This window comes from Schistocerca nitens, chromosome 8 (genome assembly GCF_023898315.1).
Source record: "Schistocerca nitens isolate TAMUIC-IGC-003100 chromosome 8, iqSchNite1.1, whole genome shotgun sequence".
NCBI lineage: Eukaryota > Metazoa > Arthropoda > Insecta > Orthoptera > Acrididae > Schistocerca > Schistocerca nitens.
In genome coordinates, this window is record NC_064621.1 from 70957003 (window position 1) to 70974354 (window position 17352).

Below are 17352 nucleotides of genomic sequence, written 5' to 3' on the forward strand. Positions count from 1 at the left end.
TTTTTCTCTTCTAGAACTAAGCTACATTCACTATGATGAGGAATACTGTTATCCTCAAATATAACTTGCATTTATAATATTTTATTTACCTTGTAAATATGCTTAGACATTATTTACTCTGTTTTGTTTTAATGCTTATGTGTAAAGTTGATGTTTCAAAAGTTATTCTCATCTTTTATGTATTTACTTATCTCATAATTCCTGTAACACTGATGTATATGTTTATTTCGATTCTTTTGTAAAGCCTGTTTTACTACAAATGTTATCTGTATTGTTATGTTCTTTAATGATGTATTTTGTACCTTTGTAATTGTATTCCCATGTTATAAAATTGTAATTGACACCAGTTCATCAAATTCACTGCACACGTTTTTTTTGGTCATAGTATATGGACAATAGGTGAGAAGTAGGGACTGTTAGTGTTTGCATGTGTGCTAATAATTCAGCAAGGGACTGGATAACAGCATTGCTGGTTCTAAGGACAATTAAAAACTTTGTGAGTGCACAAGTGGTGGTTTATGGACTTGCTATATTATCCGCAAGACTCTTCAATGGTGATTGTGCACCTGCACAGTCACAACAGATGGCTGCTGGCCATTTCTACAAGGACTACAGTGGGTCTACACCTTTGCTGACTCACCAGTACCATTATTTCTACAAGGACTGCAGTGGGTCTGCACCTCTGGTGGCCCACCAGTACCGTAATCTCTACCAGGACTACAGTGGGTCTGCTCTGTGACGACCTACCTACCAATATTCTTCAAAACGTCGAATGACTCTGCTGTGGGTTTGCTCTGTTGTGGCCCATTACCTGTCAGCATGTCAAGAGTCAGCACTGTCTTTCCGTTGGAAGGACAACACTAATTCTTCAAGACTGCATGGAAATCCACTACTTCCATGTGCATTGTCTTTTACTGCTCAGACTTTGAGAAAAGGAACGGCAGTTTCACTGTGATGAATGATCAGGACTGTCTTTATGGACTGTGAGAAAATTTTAGCTTTTGACCAACATTGTATCAATAAGTGTGTGCATTTGATATCTTTGTTATTGTCATTATGAAAAATTTCTTCAAATCATTTTTGGCCACTGGCCAAAACAATTTGTAAAATTTTTTGTGGGGAGCATGGGGGCTATGTAAGTAGGCTGTTTAGGTTTTTTTATTGGTACCGCCACCTTTGTATAAAAAATCACTGGCTGTGCTGTGTGCAGTCTGTGGCTGTTTTGCATTGTTGTAATACTCGCCATTGTAGTGTTGGGCAGCTGGATGTGAACAGCGCGTAGCGTTGCACAGTTGGAGGTGAGCCGCCAGCAGTGGTGGATGTGGGGAGAGAGATGGCGGAGTTTTGAAATTTGTCATGAACTGCTATATATATATATATATATATATATATATATATATATATATATATATATATATATATATATATATATATATATATATTAAGGTAAATACATTGTTTGTTCTCTATTAATATCTTTCATTTGCTAACTATCCCTATCAGTAGTTAGTGCCTTCCATAGTTTGAATCTTTTATTTAGCTGGCAGTAGTGGCGCTAGCTGTATTGCAGTAGTTCGAGTAACCAAGATTTTTGTGAGGTAAGCGATTTGTGAAACGCATAGGTTAATGTTAGTCAGGGCCATTTTTTTTGTAGGGATTTTTGAAAGTCAGATTCCGTTGCGCTAAAAAAAATATTGTGTATCAGTTTAAGGACAGTCATGTACAATTTTTCAAAGGGGACGTTTCAATCGGTCTCACCGGATTAGGGAAGGACGGGGAAGGAAGTCGGCCGTGCCCTTTCAAAGGAACCATCCCGGCATTTGCCGCGAGCGATTTAGGGAAATTACGGAAAACCTAAATCAGGGTGGCCCGACGCGGGATTGAGCCGTCGTCCTCCCGAATGCGAATCCAGTGTGCTAACCACTGCGCCACCTCGCTCGGTGATAATACAAGGAAAAATGATCTTTGTTGCAAGGAAATCATGGTTATGTAACTAGTAAACTGACTCGTTCCGCGTGAATTTGATCGAAATTGTGCAAATTCTCTGTATAATATGTAATCAATTAACTAATTATATGACTTTGGGTCGAGCGCCTCCGAAATTACCTGCGTTAGCGGTTTCGATTGTGAAGATTCCTTTCCTTTGCGTATGAGCTGAAATATCTTGGACCAACCTATCTTAAGAGGTTCCAAGGAACCTGACACTTTTTGGAGACTGTAAACTTGTCCGTGTCAGCAAAGACATTTACCGGTTAGTCGGCCTGCTCGTTATTTTTTATGCAACAAGGAAGATTTTGGTAGATGAACAAATATCTGTGTCTGCATCTACCTCTAGACACACACTTCGCAAGCCACGACATCGTGCGTGGCGGAGAGGACGCCGTTCCATTACTAATCATTTCGTTTCGTGTTCAACTCGCAAATAGATTGAGGGGAAAACGACTGTCTATATACCTCCGTACGCGCTCTAATCTCTCTAATCTTATCTTCACAGCCCTAATGCGAAATATACGTTGGCGGCAGTGGAATCGTTCTGCAGTCAGTCTCAGATGCCGTTTCTCTTAATTTTCTGAATAGTGTGCCTCGAAAAGAACGTCGTCTTCCCTCCAGGGATTCCTATTTCAGTTCCCGAAGGATCTCCGTAACAGTTTACGGGTTGTTCGAACCTACCGGTAACAAATCTAGCAACCCGCCTCCGAAATGCTTCGACTTCTTCCTTTAATCCGACCTGGTGCCGATCCAAACACAGCAATTGGCCGCGCTAGTGTCCTACATCCGACCTTCTTTACAGATGAACCACACGTTGCTAAAATACTCCCAATAAACCCAAGTCGACTACTCGCCTTCCCTAATACAATCCTTGTATGCTCAGTCCATTTCACACTGCTTTGCAACGTTACGACTAGATATTTAATCGACGTGAGTGTGTCAAGCAACACACTACTAACGCTGTACTCGAATATTCCTACTCATCCACAGTTACATTTTTCCTACATTTAGAGCTAGCTGCCATTCATCACCCGAACTAGAAATTTTGTCCGAGTCACCCTTGATCCTCCTAGTCACTCAACGACGACACCTTACCGTGCACCAAAGCATCGTCAGCGGACATCTGCTGCCTGATTTTTACCCTGTCCTCCAAATGATTCATGTATGTAAAGAACAACAGCAGTCCTATCACAGTTCTCCCTGGTGTACTCCTCACGATGCCCTCCACTCTGGTGAACAGTCGCTGTCGACGACAACGTACTGGGTACTGTGCCTTAAAAAGTCTTCGAGCCACTCACATTTCTAGAAACCTATTCCGTATACTCGTACCTTCGTTAAAAGACGACCGTGTGGCACCGTGTCAAATGCTTTACGAAAATCTAAGAATATGGAATCCGCCTGTTGCCCTTCTCAATGGTCCGCAGGATCTCTTGTGAGAAAGGGCAATGTGAGTTATGCCTGATTGATGCATTGTGTGCTGACTTGTGGAAAGAGGCTTTTCCCTCTCACGGAAGAACATTATATTCGAACTGAGAATACGTTCCAGGATTCTGCAGCAAACCGATGTTAAACAAATACTTTATTGTTGAAAAATGGAGAGTTGTGGTAGATATAGAATCCTCACTGTCAGCGAGTTACGAACCAAAATTAGGGAATTTGAATTGAAAAACAGAGCCTTTCGAAGAAATATAACTGCACAGTGTGCACTGGCAACAACACACGAAGCCATCTTTTTTTTTTGGGTTATCAGCCTTCTGGCTTGTTCGATACGGTCCGTTACGAATTCCTCTCTAGTGCCAACCTCTTCATCTCAGACTAGCACTTGCACCTCACGAGCCCAGCTATTTTTTGGAGGTATCCCACTCTCTTTTTCCTGCAGTTTTTACCGTCTACAGCCCTACTACAGTGAAAGTTACTGCCAGTAGTTAGTCGCCGATTCTGCGGAGAAACAATTCATTACTCATGTTATAAATCTACCTAATTTTCAGTAACCTTCTATAGCACCAAATCTCAAACGCTTTGATTACCTTCTTGACAGGTTTTCCCGCAGTCCATGACTAAGTACCAAACTATGCAGTACTCCAAACGCATATTCTCGGCCAATATTTGATAGCAAACTTCTATTGGTCAGGAATGCTTTCTTTGCATATAATAGTCTGCTTTTCATGTTCGTCCGTCAGGTGTTAGTTTCCTTCCAGAGCAGAAAAACCCCTTAATTTAGTGCGCTTCGTGATCCCCAATTTTTATGTTAGGCTTATCGCTAATCTCATTTCTTCTACCCCTCAATATTTTCATCTTCTTTCGGTTTATCTTCACTCCACGTTCGGTACTCATTAGACTGTCCATCTCATTCAATTCGTTCTATAATTCTTCTTTTTATTCCACTGAGGGCAACAATATTAAGAGCGAATCTAACCGCTGATATCCTTTCATCCTGAAACTTTATTTAATTTCCGTCATCGCTTATTCGAAGTAGAAATTGAACTGTAGGGAAGCGTTTTTAATCAGAGTACTTCGTTCTTGGTCTTCCATTCTGATTTTCCCTCTTGGTTCTTGTGTATTATGTGTCTTTCTCTATAGTTTAATCCTATTTCTTCAGAACTTCGAACATCTTGCATCATTTTACATTGTCTAACGCTTTATCCAGGTCGACAAATCCTATGAAGGTGTCGTCGGTTTTCTTAAGCCTTGTTTGCTCCTTCAGTCGCAACTCCACTTTTCCGAAAGATGAACTGATCGTCATGAAACAGATTCTCAGGTATCTCTTCCATTTTTCTGATGATAACGGGTGCCCTAGTGAAGAGTTTCTCCCGAGGATGCGGAGAACAGGTGTCGCAACCAGCCGCGCCACTTCAGAGGTCAGCAGGTTTGGCGCGGCAGCCGAAGCGCCAAATGGTCCGTGTCGCGTGACAGACTGCCTGGGGCCCGGAGCGCAGACTTCCCACGTGTTAAGGGTTAGCGCTGCGCTGGCCACATGGGGGCGGATGGCGTGGCCCTTGGCAGTGGCGAGTAACCCCCGACAGCCGGTGGGTGTCTGGTTTCCCCGCCCTCGCCGCCCGTGTTCCCACGGCTCGCTCCAGCTCCAGGACGCCTCGTCTGGAGGCCAACACTGCTGGAGGGAACGAGTTTCCGGCCGCTGCCTAGACCTGGTCTCTTTGTTTTTCTCAAATTGAAATTATCGCCTTCTTCAACGGTTGTGAGTGTGGACAAAGAGAAACGGACCGTATTCACCAATCTTACTTCATAACAACACTAACAGATATCTGTAACTACCTCTCTTAATATTGTCTAGATTTTAATGCCAGATTACACAGGATTGCTAAGTTGATATTCTGGCAGTTTATCGAGCTCTGTATAGTAAAAATTTTTGGAACAAGGAAATATCACCAATTTGAAGTCATAATTTAAGGGAAAAAAAAACTAGTAAGATATCAGTCTTGGCAATCAGTTCCGCCCGAATATTTGGGCCCTAACTCTGAAAGTACGTAGTTATGACCTCCTGAAATTACAGATTATAAAATTTCGTGCTCACCGATGGTTTGTATCCGCTTCATCCCACTTTACGCGAAAAACAATAAGTAATATGAGTATGAAATACATCAGCCTCAGTCACGTATACGTTCAATATTATTTTAACAATATTCTAGTATTGACGTTCTGCAGGTATATATATATATTTATAGTGATTGGAGCGATTAAATTATACGTCGAAAATCATTAACTTCTTTTCATAATAATTATTCAGCTGCTTGGGTCTATTCATTTTGATTGTAAGGCATATATATATAGGGCTATTACAAATGATTGAAGCGATTTCATAAATTCACTGTAGCTCCATTCATTGACATATGGTCACGACGCACTACAGATACGTAGAAAAACTCATGAAGTTTTGTTCGACTGAAGCCGCACTTCAGGTTTCTGCCGACAGAGCGCTCGGGAGCGCAGTGAGACAAAATGGTGACAGGAGCCGAGAAAGCGTATGTCGTGCTTGAAGTGCACTCACATCAGTCAGTCATAACAGTGCAACGACACTTCAGGACGAAGTTCAACAAAGATCCACCAACTGCTAACTCCATTCGGCGATGGTATGCGCAGTTTAAAGCTTCTGGATGCCTCTGTAAGGGGAAATCAACGGGTCGGGCTGCAGTGAGCGAAGAAACTGTTGAACGCGTGCGGGCAAGTTTCACTCGTAGCCCGCGGAAGTCGACGAATAAAGCAAGCAGGGAGCTAAACGTACCACAGCCGACGGTTTGGAAAATCTTACGGAAAAGGCTAAAGCAGAAGCCTTACCGTTTACAATTGCTACAAGCCCTGACACCCGATGACAAAGTCAAACGCTTTGAATTTTCGGCTTGGTGGAGATCATGATCATCAATTCATGTCATGGCCTCCACGCTCTCCCGACTTAACCCCATGCGATTTCTTTCTGTGGTGTTATGTAAAGGATTCAGTGTTTAAACCTCCTCTACCAAGAAACGTGCCAGAACTGCGGGCTCGCATCAACGATGCTTTCGAACTCATTGATGGGGACATGCTGTGCCGAGTGTGGGAGGAACTTGATTATCGGCTTGATGTCTGCCGAATCACTAAAGGGGCACATATCGAACATTTGTGAATGCCTAAAAAAACTTTTTGAGTTTTTGTATATGTGTGCAAAGCATTGTGAAAATATCTCAAATAATAAAGTTATTGTAGAGCTGTGAAATCGCTTCAATCATTTGTAATAACCCTGTATATATACTGAAGAATTATTATGAAAAGAAGTTAATGATTTTCGACGTACAATTTAATCGCTCCAATCACGTTGGAGAATAGAGTATCTCATGCAGATATACTGTACTTCATTTTAGCTGTACCAGATATAAAATCCGAAGATGATAAAGCACATAAGTGAGGATTAAATAACGCCAGTTACTTATTTAACGACACAGTCAGTTTATCCGTTTACACTGCATTTGTGAATTAAAACATAATAGTGTTTAAAGGAACGAAATCAGTGTAACCAGCTACAGGTTGTAAACCGCTCATACACAATTAACAAAGCATGTTACCAGTGTCAAAATAGTACTTCACCAACCTCTGACTCACTCCACTGTACAGTACTTAGCGCTCGGGCATTTAGCGGCCGCAGTGGGGCAGAGCGAGTGACGAATAATCGGTGCGAGCGGAAGTTTAAAAGCTGTCTATTCGGAATGTTGTAACTGCGTACTATCAGATGTATGGGCCAAATTTTCGTGAGGAGTTGACTGCTAGGGCTGTTAACTTGCTAGAGTAATTTTTTCCTCCTTAAAATATGAGGTAACGTTATTTTTTGTAAGAAAGTTTAGGTGCTTCTTTCCGGTATGAAATCAATAGAAAGCTTTTTATTACAGATCTGCAAGAAAGAAAATTATGCTTGCTGATGTTCGTCCGGTAGCTAAACATTTGCTTCATATAGTTTTTATTTTACTTTTGGACAAAAAGTTACTTGCGGTGGTCAAGATCAGTGGGACACACTCTATATAACACTGCAGTGTTCAACTTTAATATTATCCTCAGGCAAGTGAACCAGCGCCCATATTCATTAAAGTCACAATCTTGCACTCCAGTCGGTCCCCTGTTCCTTTTGTTTGTCACCCTGTCTCGACTATCACATTCTTATTCTCAACAACTATTTCTCAGTTGTTCGCTGGGCAACATTTACTTATAGAATCGATTTCACACCGAGAGTTCATACCTCAGTGTCGTAAGTCAGCACTTGCAGTGCACATTGACTGAAAATTTCTTGTTTAAGGACATCTCGGGCTTAGGTTTGAAAATTCCGTCAGGTAACAAACAGCGCTCCATGACATTTTTACTCTTGTGTTTAGTCATTTCGCTGTCACTCGAGTCGAGCCACAAACATCAGGTGCTCGCTAAATAACTCTCCATGAAAAAATATATTTATGTTGAACAAATTCTTGCCTGCGTCTCGTTACTAGGATCAAGCAATGAAGTGAATTTAGACAGAACAGGGAAGACAAGATATTATGATAAAATAAAGAAAATAATGAGTTGTGTTTTGAGTCTACCAGATAATGAACTTAAGAACAGAGTGAGGGACAAAAGGTAATAACTGGCACAAAAAGTAACGAAGTCAGGGACAAGTTGCCTGGATTGTAGAAGACATTGCTTATACCAGAAGCAAATACTGAAGTACTGGTACAGGAAAGCGATATGGATGAGTGCATCAAAGTAAATAGTAACAGCAAAAACAGGGTTTTGGAAGGAGGTGGGGGATATGTCGAGTGACTGACCTCAAATTCTCACTGCGCCGCAAATATTCGGTAACCAGGTGTGCAATTTACGTGCTGTTTCGGCAGCAGTCAATCCACCTGGTAAGTGTCGATTTGGGTGCTCCCAGACATTAGCATTCATTTCTTTTTTTTGGGGGGGGGGGCGGTGTACTGTTGGGAACGGAGAACTGTTGTTCTCTCTCGCAGGTTGTGTAATTAACCGGTGTTTCATAATATCGAACAGAATTGACCATTGTTCCTATCTCATTATTCATATTGACTTGTTAGAGGAGAAACCTTCAACTAGTTACTGTGTTTAAAGGATCATTAGGATCTAGTTCGTATGCCAACTGTGGTTTATATGCAGTCCTAGCTGGAGCGCCTCTACAACCATCCAAGCTGTCTATTTTAATACTATACTGGATCTTCTCGCTGATTTCACTGTGCACTGTAGTGAAGTTTCACACACTCTGGTGACTTATCACTTATTCTTGACCTCCTCCACGGTAGAAGCATCTGCTCTGGCAAAATTGTTGACACTGCTTCGGAGGAAGTCGCATAATGGGCACAATTTCCAAATTGCCATTAAAATACCTACTGGATAACAATGGCACAGTCTCGCGGCGCATCTTCGAGCACACGGTAACGCAGATATGTTCTCTAAGAACACGTTTTCCACTACAAAACATATGGAATCAAACTGCACTTTCCAAACCGTACATTTCTCTCTCTGAGGTGGTGGTTGGACAGTGTATTTACCTTCACTGTGCGAGAAAACAGAGACTTATGAAATTATTTTTTTAAGTAGACGCTTCGTCGATAGAGATGTTACGTAATGGAATATCAGATAGATTCGAGAAAAACTTCCTAGTGATGACGAAGTCTCTAGAAAAAGAACACGAGTTCCGAGGTACTATCGAACAAGAGACATGCTGTTTATTTAATGTGGAAGATTTGTTGATGTAACTGAGATGAACAAATCTTGATCGATTAGTAATCGTTTAAGAGCTCGAATAAAGTTTAAGAATGGAATGTTCTGCTTAAAGGAAAAGCAAGGAAGCAAATCAGATAATGTGTGTAGGAACAGAGCTACAGCCTGATGAAATTTCAGATCGAGGTATCCAGTAACTATGGAAATGAAATATGGTTGCAAACAGCGTCTTAATTACAAAGGGAAGATACGTGTACGCTACTGAAAGAAACTGAACGGATCCGTGGTGTCATTAAGTCGGGTGCCAGGCTTGACTGTCGTCAAAGTACACTATTTGATCATAAGTATCAGGACACCTATTACTTGACATTAATGTGGTGCGTGTCAGCCCCTCGCTTCTACGAGGGTGAGTCAAATGAACACCTTAAATTTGTAATAACAAATCGAAATTTCGCGCCGTTATCCTGTAAGTTGGTAAGCGTGCTACAAACAGCGTGCAGAATGTCCTATAATTGGCAGCATAGTGCAGATGCACACATACCGTCGCAGTATCTGTATAAAGATGGCCGCCGGCCGGTGTGGCCGTGCGGTTAAAGGCGCTTCAGTCTGGAACCGCGTGACCGCTACGGTCGCAGGTTCGAATCCTGCCTCGGGCATGGATGTGTGTGATGTCCTTAGGTTAGTTAGGTTTAATTAGTTCTAAGTTCTAGGCGACTGATGACCTCAGAAGTTAAGTCGCATAGTGCTCAGAGCCATAAAGATGGCCGCCCCACTTGCGACTTGCACCAGGTAGGAACAGCATTCTCTTATTCGGTTTATGCATAGCGAAGGTGTGAAACCTACTAAAATTCATCGACGAATGAAGGTTCACTACGGTGATGCATGTTTGTCACAGCAGCAAGTCTACGAATGGAGTAGGAAGTTCGCAAATGGTGTGACTTCAGTGGAAGATGCTCCTCGTCCAGGTCAGGCACAACGAGTTGTGACTCCACAGAACATTGCAGTAGTTGAAGCCATAGCGAAGGAAAACCGCAGAGTGACACTGAATGACATTGCAGCATGTTTACAGACTAGTCTTGGCTCAGCACACCACGTTGTGCATGACGTGCTCCAGTTTCACAGAGTGGCTGCAAGATGGGTGCCACGGCAACTGACTCCTGAAATGAGATAACGACGTGTTGATGCTTGTGAATAACTTTTTCGGTGCTTTGAACGAGAAGGTGATGGCTTCTTTGCAAGAATCGTTACTGGGGACGAAACCTGGGTTCACTTCCACCAACCGGAAGCGAAGAGAGCGAGCAAGGAATGGAGCCATTCGTCATCACCAAAACCAAAGAAGTTTCGAACAGAACCATCAGGAGGCAAGGTTATGCTGACTCTCTTTTGGGACGAAAAAGGCGTCACTTTGGAGCATTACATGCCTAGAGGGACCACTGTCACCAATGCATCAAACACAGCTCTCCTAAAAAAATCATCTGCGGCCTGCAATCGCAATCAAATCAAAGCGACGTGGATTGCTGTCAGCAGGTGTCCTTTTGCAACGTGACAATGCAAGGTCTCACACTGCCCGTACAACAGTTGTAACAATCACAGACCTGCATTTTGAGTGTCTTCCTCATCCACCATACTCATAAGACTTTGCCCCAAGTGATTTCCATTTGTTTGGACCACTCAAAGACGCAATGGGAGGAAAGAAGTTGCGAGGTGCCGTATGGAGAAGAGTGTGTACCACTTTGTGATGTGTTGGCAGAAGAGCCAACACCGTGTTGCTAGAGGAGGCCGAAATGCACGCTTTTAAGCTCACGCAGACTGGCGTGAGGTCTGGAACAGTTAAAGGAGTTATAGTAGCCAAAAACAGTACATAGCTTCTGGAATACTTAACTTTAATCCATAATTGGAGAACATCGCTCTTGATGATACATAATTACAATCTCAATATAAACTGGTAATGGCGCCTTGCTAGGTCGTAGCAAATGACGTAGCTGAAGGCTATGCTAACTATCGTCTCGGCAAATGAGAGCGTATTTGTCATTGATCCATCTGTGGCAAAGTCTGCTGTACAACTGGGGCGAGGGCTAGGACGTCTCTCTAGACCTGCCATGTGGCGGCGCTCGGTCTGCAATCACTGACAGTGGCGACACGCGGGTCCGACGTATACTAACGGACCGCGGCCGATTTAAAGGCTACCACCTAGCAAGTGTGATGTCTGGCGGTGACACGACACTTTGCATGAGAACGAGACATGCACTCGACACCCTCCTCATCTACCAGCTAATTAATTGTGTACACAACGGTAACGGAAGGAAATGATGGTGGACCCTGCTAGTTGGTAAAATAAGGAGTGCACATTCAAAATAATTTAGTAAAAATCGTAATCTACTCAAAAAGAGAGAGAACGTTATTATAATAAACAACAGGAAATGGGATTCTGCCTTTATCTACGAAATGATATGCGGATTAAATATTACAATGAAATTTATTATATATCAGAACATAAATGCACATGATTGTTGACACACACACAGTAGGTTAAAGGACAGGGTATACTGAAATATTATGAGAGTAAGAGTTGGCTCGAGAACAAGGGGCTCTTACTCTCTGTGATGCAATAGATTGACGATAATGACTGGAGATCCTAATGAATCAAATATTAATATCCCGACTATGTAGCAGTATCGCAATTAGTAGTGAAAGTTCAAATGGAACCACATGGAGAAAAGAGCAAGGTGGACTTGTAGCAAAGCGAACGCGTGTGCTGCTGAGGGATTCAGTATAAAATTGATAAGGTCCTACAATGCCGGAGCCGCAAAATACTGTACGAGTACTGAAATCTGCAGCACGTCGTCGGTAAGCAGCGTATTGATGATGTAGGCGCCGACTTTTGTCGTGCAGCAATTCTGTGTCAACCCCTGGCCGCGAAGGCTGTCCGAGAATTCTAAGTTCTTCTGAAAACGAGCGACCAAGTCGCAAGACCATTCGGCTCCGAGGAAGATCAGATCCCGACTTCCGCTGCCCGCGCAACGCAAGAGCGAAGTCAACATTGCTCTACTGCCTACTCCCCTCGAAAAACTGCGAATCAGCATTCAGTTCTCATTCCAAAATTCCCCCACACTGTCTCAGAACATCATTCGCGCCAATAGCGACCGTTCCCTCCAATTTAGAGCAGGGCTTTATGACGTCAACTAGCCTCAGTTTAAGTTGACCAATCATGCCTCTGCTATTCAGCTGAGGGCACTGAACTTGCCGTTTGACTGGCTACGAAAACAACCCGCCTAGACTACCGACCATCCGGTGCCAGACAGTCGCACTCAGCAGGGCACAGTCCACAAGTTTTCTCCGAATCAAGAGGACAATGCAGTCAGGCGGTGCCAGGAATCTTCGTTCCGGACGCGCCGCGCGCTGGAACGGTAAACACGTAAACTGCGGCGACACTCAGACGTCTCGCAGGTCGTTTCGCCCTGCATACAATAGGCGAAACTCGACCGACGTCAGTCGTTTCTCCAGGCGATTAAAACCTTATTCGGTCTGTTACTGCCATGCAATGACATAAAACATTAATAAAATTGATGAAAAGGAGAGGCGGCATGCAAAAGAGGACATGGAACCTCTCAAAGTTCCGTTCTGATGAAGAGGTACGCCATGCGGTGCATGAGTGTTTGCGCGGACTACCGAAAGAATTTTTTTCTAAAGGTATTTATGCAATTTGTAAGCGCTGGAGGACTTGCATTGAGAGTGGGGGAGATTATTTTGAAAAGTTCAAAATGGTTCAAATGGCTCTGAGCACTATGGGACTCAACTGCTGAGGTCATTAGTCCCCTAGAACTTAGAACTAGTTAAACCTAACTAACCTAAGGACATCACAAACATCCATGCCCGAGGGAGGATTCGAACCTGCGACCGTAGCGGCCTTGCGGTTCCAGGCTGCAGCGCCTTTAACCGCACGGCCACTTCGGCCGGCTTTTTGAAAAGTGATGCAGCTTTGTACTACTTCTGCACAGTAAATAATATTTGAAAAAATATTTAAGGATTTCATTTGACTCACCCTCATATGACCGCTTAAACCCTGCCGGGGACACTTTCAATGTCGTGCCTGAATATTTGTGGAGGACTGGCAGCCTGTTTTTCCTCAAGAGACGAAACTGCAGAAGATAGTGAAGTTTTGCTCTGGAGTCTGGAGCGAAGTCGACGTTCTGTCTCATCCCAGACGTGTTCCACTTGATTCCGGTCGGGTCTGGGAAAGCCACTCCATTTCAGGAATGTAGTGTCCACAATGCTTGCACATATGGTGTTCTAAGACAGGGCGCATTGTCATGCTGATGCAAACCAATATCGCCTCCACAATGTTCCTCTATTGCACGCAGTACACACTGAAGTAAAATGTGTTCACATCCTTCCACATTTAGCGTTTTGTTAAGCGGAATAATGGGATCACATCCTAACCACGGAAAACCACCCACTACCGTAATGCCACCTCCTCATTACCTCACTGTTGGTACTACACATGATATCAGGTAAAGTTCTTCAGGAATTTTCCAAATGCAAACCCGTCCGTCGGAGTGCCAGATCACTCGTTTCCACTCATCCACTGTCCCGTGGTATCGCTCTTTACATTACTGCAGGTGTTCTTAGCGTAGACTACAAAAGTGTGGGGCTTTTATGGAGCTGCTCGACAATTGTAGCCCATTCTTTCTAACTCCCTGCGCACCGTGTCACAGCAGTTTGGAACTCACCATTGGTTCCCTCCGCTGATTTAATGCGACATTTTGCAACCACCTTCCCCCATGCTCGACGGTCTTCTTCCGTCATTACATGAGATTCGCCTGGTCTTAGTTTAGCTATGATTGTTCCTTCGCGCTTCCACTTCATAACCACACCACCGACTGTCAACTCGGGCAGCTTAAGAGGAGTTGTAAAGTCCCTGAAGGATTTATTACTCCAATGACTAGTCCACGTTAGAAACCAATGAGCTCTCCTGAACGATCCGATCTGCTGTTGCTGATAACACAGTACTCCCCGCCTGCTTTTATACTGGCCGTACGTGATATCTAGTGATCAATTTCACAGTGCGAAAGGATGTGCGAATACTTCTGATGAAATAGTGTAGACGCTGATATGGCTCAGGGATCTTGCTCTGTCCACGAAACGGAGCCTATATACACTCATGAGTCAAAACATTATGACCACTGCCCATCGTGAGACGGTAAAGCTCACCGCGAGGGTGCGAGCACGTGATGCGGTGAGAGGAGGATGTAAAGGGAGCACAGACCACGAACAGGGAGTCACCCAGGACAGAGTTCTGCAGATCCCATTCGAAATTGTCAGTCGGAATATCTTCCAATCCGTGACTTGGAAAAATTATCTGCTGTCGGAGCTCATAACGAAGGCTGGTTGCAGCCTGCTGAGCACCCACTGCTGTCTACCAGCGACTCGACTCCGCAGATTATTATTCATGCCCACGCTCTCAGCCACGTGCACCATCGCACTGTGCCCACACCAGAGAATATATGCATGTGTGAAACTCGGAGATAATCTTATTCGATAACTGTTCCACAGCGTAGTCGAGTTTTTAGTCCATCTGAAATTTCATCCTGCTCACAAGAAATCATAGGGAACCGTAGTTACACAATAGGTCAACACATGACTTTTCCAACAGCTCATTCTTATATACATTTTTTGTCGATTTTATTACAGAATAATTACGATGTATACTGAATTATCTCTGTGTTCAAAGATAATAAATTTCAGTGATACCGAATCCGATTCTCATTTCAATAGTTAAGGTACTACTTTTAATATACTGTCCCTGTGATAATACATTTCTGGGGGATATTAATAAATCACATTGTCACTACAATAAATTATGACGCAGGTGTTAACTCTTGAAATGTTCACTGAGGGTCCAAAGTAATTTCTTTTAGCCTTAATCATTGTCCTTGCGTCATAGAAACAGTATCGGCTCGTGGGGGAGGGTAGAGTGCAATTGCCTTTCAGATACAGATTTGTAGAAATAAAGTGTGCATCCCACCTCTACACCAGTGGCAGCTCTTGAGTGTACATACGAGGTGTTCATAAATTTTTAGATTCAGATAAATATGAGAGTGTGAAATTAATAGCGTCTTCGGTATAATAGTGTGGTGTCACCGCCAGACACCACGCTTGCTAGGTGGTAGCTTTAAATCGGCCGCGGTCCATTAGTACATGTCGGACCCGCGTGTCGCCACTGTCAGGATCACAGACCGAGCGCCACCACACGGCAGGTCTCGAGAGACTTACTAGCACTCGCCCCAGTTGTACGACGACTTTGCTAGCGACTACACTGATGACGCCTTTCTCTCATTTGCCGAGAGACAGTTAGAATAGCCTTCAGCTAAGTCCATGGCTACGACCTAGCAAGGCGCCATTAACCATTTCAAGATAGAGTCTCACTTGTATCATCAAGAATGCTGTATACAAATGATGGAATAATGTTAAGTATTCTAGCAGCTACGTACTTTTCTTTATAGCATTCATTACGTATCCTGTTTCAGACCTCACGCCATCCTTCGTGTGTTTATAGCGTGCATTGCGGTCCCCTCAAATCACACTGTGTCGGCACTTCTGTCGACACATCAAATAGTTATGCTTATCAACATATTTATGCAATTACAGCCCCTGCCAATAATGATAATAATAATAATAATAGCAATAATAACAGCAAATATAATAATAATAGTAATGATGATAACACGAATACCTTGTCTTAAAAAAAGAAGAACTGTTTGTGGAATTTTGTTGTTTTGTACATAATTAAATACAAGTTTGGAGCAAGAACAAAATAATGTTACCCTTTTACTACTCTCCGTTTCCACTTTTGTGTAAGCTGGAACTTTTTTATTTTTCGGACAAATATACAAGATCCCTCGCACATGTATTACTTGACGAATTAACTTCCAGGACGAAAATCAGACAGTCTTACGTTGCAGCAACACAGGAACTTACGCTTATTGGTTCAAATGGCTCTGAGCACTATGGGACTTAACTGCTATGGTCATCAGTCCCCTAGAACTTAGAAGTACTTAAACCTAACTAACCTAAGGACAACACACAACACCCAGTCATCACGAGGCAGAGAAAATCCCTGACCCCGCCGGGAATCGAACCCGGGACTTACGCTTATTATACGCTTCTTTGCGAAATCTTCGCTTGTAGTCACCCTTATTTGATTCCGTCACTTTATCCGTCAACGGATTGATCTGGGAGACCTTACTTCCTAGTAGTTAACTTTTACTAGTAATTTTCTTTTCTGTTAGCAGTTACAACAGATTCGACGGAGTTCATGTTGAAACTGAACACGAAAGCCGATTGCTGCTCAGTAAACAACCAACTCCAAACACAAACTGCTTTTGTGGAAAACATTAATTTCAAGTGGTACTGTCCAAGAACCATGGACCTTATCGGTGGTGGGGAGGCTTACGTGGTTCCTGAACAGAGGCAGCAGCCTTTTCAGTAGTTGCAGGGGCAACAGTCTGGGTAATTGACTGATCTGGCCTTGTAACACTAACCAAAACGGCTTTGCAGCTTTACTGTATGGTTAAATGACGATGGCGTCCTCTTGGGTAAAATATTCCGGAGGTAAAATAGTCCCCCATTCGGATCTCCGGGCGGAGTCTACTCAGGAGGACGTTGTTATCAGGAGAAAGAAAACAAGCGTTTTACGGATCGGAGCGTGGAATGTCAGATCCCTTAATCGGGCAGGTAGGTTAGAACATTTAAAAAGGGAAATGGATAGGACAAATGTAAGGATGTAGAGGCATATTTCACTAGGGGCAAGATAGATACTGCCTACAGGAAAATTAAAGAGACCTTTGGAGAAAAGGGAACCACTTGTATGAATATCAAGAGTTCAGATGGAAACCGATTTCTAAGTAAAAAAGGAAAAGGAGAAAGGTGGAAGGAGTGATGTACTTGAGGACAGTATTATGGAAATGGAAGAAGATGTAGATGAAGACGAAGACGAAATGGAAGATATGATACTGCGTGAAGAGTTTGACAGAGCACTGAAAGAGCTAAGCCGAAACAAGGTCTCGGGGTAGACAACATTCCATTACAACTACTTATAGCCTTGGGAGTGCCAGGCCTGACCAAACTCTACCATCTGGTGAGCAAGATGTATGAGACAGGCGAAATACTCTCAGA